Raw genomic sequence first — 2,936 nt, forward strand, 5'->3', positions numbered from 1 at the left:
ACATGAAAAGATGCCCAACATAACTGATCATCAGGGAAATGCAAATCAAAACCATGATGAGATATCATCTCACACCTGTCAGAATGGCTAAAATCAAAAACACAAAAACAACAAATGTTGGTGAAGATATGGAGGAAAAGGAACCATCATGCACAGTTGGTAGGAATGCAAAGTGGTGCAGCCACTGTGGAAAACAGTATAGAGGTTCCTCAAAAAATTAAAATTAGAAATACCATATGGGGACACCTGGGTGGCTCAGCGGGTTAAGCTTCTGCCTTCGGCTCAGGTCATGATCCCAGGATCCTGGGATTGAGCCCCATGTTGGGCTCTCTGCTTACCAGGGAGTCTGCTTCCCCCTCCCCCTCTGCCTGCCTCTGTCTACTTGTGATCTCTCTCTCTCTTTCTCTGTCAAATAAATAAATAAAATCTTTAAAAAATAAAAATAGAAATAGAAATACCATATGACCCAGTAATTCTTCTACTGGGTATTTACCCAAAGAATACAAAAACACTAATTTGAAAAGGTATTTGCACCCCTACATTTATTGCAGCATTATTTACGATAGCCAAATTATGAAGGCAGCCCAAGTGTCCATTGATGTATGGATAAAGAGGAGGCAGTATCTATAATGGAATATTACTTGGCCATAAAAAAAGAATAAAATCTTACCTCAGAAATGTTACCTCAGAGAGGTAACATAGAAGTGGGCTGTCTTACTTTTTTTTCTTGAAACATGGCTATATCATTCAGCTTAGGCCACCATAACAATACCATAGACTAGTTGGCTCAAATAACAGAAATTTATTTTCTCATAGTTGCAGAGGCTAGAAGTCTGATACAGGGTCCTGGCATAATCTGGTTCTTGTGATAGCTCTCTTCCTGGTGTACAGACGGCTGCCTTCTTGACGTGTCCTCATATAGAGCAGAGAGAAAACAAACCCTCTGGTATCTTTTCTTATAAAGGCACTAATCCTATCATGAGAGTGCCCCCCACCCCCCGCCCATGACTTCCTCTAAACCTAATTATTGCCCAAAGGCCCCATCTCCAAATACCATTACTTTGGGGGTTAGAATTTCAACATATGTATGGGGGGCAGGGAACACAATTCAATCCATGGCAATGGCCATCTTAGGTCTTTAATAAAAATGATCACACCATGGGAACAGAGGCATGTTCTACCATGAGAAAACAATAGTGCAAACAAAGATTATAAATATAAATTGAAATTTACTTTCCACTTTGAAACACACACACACACACACACACACACACACACACACACACACACACACACACACTTATGGTGGGGACTATAGTGAACTAGAGAGCACACACCTCCTCTAGGGGGCCAGCCACTATTTAGTTCTAGATGATTGTTGCCATATGAGAGTAGGAGCCTCTTATTATATATATCTTCTGGTTTTTCCAGTGTGGCTAGATAGATATCTGAATTTCTGTGTGAAATAACCATAATTTTCAATATTAGCTCAAAAAATTTTAAATACTCCATGAGGTCAAAACAGAAACAAAAACAAAACAAAAAACACAACTGTATCTGGGGGCTGAATATAAGTTATCTTTTTTCTTTTTTAAAGATTTCATTTACGGGACGCCTGGGTGGCTCAGTTGGTTAGGCAGCTGCCTTCGGCTCAGGTCATGATCCCAGCGTCCTGGGATCGAGTCCCACATCGGGCTCCTTGCTTGGCAGCGAGCCTGCTTCTCCCTCTGCCTCTGCCTGCCACTCTGTCTGCCTGTGCTCACTCTCGCTTCTCTCTCTATGACAAATAAATAAATAAAATCTTAAAAAAAAAAAAAAGATTTCATTTACTGGGGCGCCTGGGTGGCTTAGTGGGTTAAAGCCTCTGCTTTCAGCTCAGGTCATGATCCCAGGGTCCTGGGATCGAGCCCCACATTGGGCTCTCTGCTCGGCGGGGAGCCTGCTTCCCCCTCTCTCTGCCTGCCTCTCTGCCTGCTCGTGATCTCTGTCTGTCAAATGAATAAATAAAAAAATCTTAAAAAACAAAAAAAGTTTTAAAAAAAGATTTTATTTACTTATTTGACAGGGAGAGAGATCACAAGTAGGCAGAGAGGCAGGCAGAGAGAGAGGAGGAGCAATCTCCCCGATGAGCAGAGAGCCTGATTCGGGGCTCGATCCCAGGGCCCTGAGATCACGACCTGAGCCAAAGGCAGAGGCTTTAACCCACTGAGCCACCCAGGCACCCTGAATATAAGTTATTGATTTGCAACCATTGATATAGGACTTCAGAATTACCGAAGCAAGAAAGTAAAATACATAGACTGAATGAGCCCAAACAGCAAGAATAAGAATAACTGTATGATTAAGCACATAAAAGTAAATATAGTACATTTTCTCATTCATAGGCCATCATGGTGAGAAAAGAAAAAAACTGAGCCAAAGGTATACCTAAAATAATACAATTTAAAAATTTGAAAATAAAGAGAAATGTTTTATATCAAAATATATGCTAACAAAAGAAAGCTTTTGTGACTAAAATGATGGGCTCATAGAACTGGAAGACTAAAGTTAAGGTGGGGTTTATGGCTGTTTCTAAATAGCTCAATAATTTTATCAAAGACCCACTTTATTTGGTGTAAGTAATTTGCTCCCTGCAATATTATAGTCATCCTAAAATTGGCTTTCTTTATGATAACAAGATGGTTGCCAGTTACAATCTGAATTAGGTTCTCATGCTTATGGGTAAGTGGAAGATTTCCGGATTTAAAAAAACATAGGAAAGAAAAGAAAAGGAAGCGTGTCTCTTTGGTTGATTTGGGACAATTTAGTAACATGCCTATTCCTAAACTAACAGAGTTTACCTGGGAATGGCATGTTCTCATTAGGTTAAGTCTGGATTCCTAAACCAATCTTGTATTAGTTATCTATTGCCACATAACAAATTACCCTAAAACTTC

This window comes from Lutra lutra, chromosome 16, assembly GCF_902655055.1.
Source record: "Lutra lutra chromosome 16, mLutLut1.2, whole genome shotgun sequence".
NCBI lineage: Eukaryota > Metazoa > Chordata > Mammalia > Carnivora > Mustelidae > Lutra > Lutra lutra.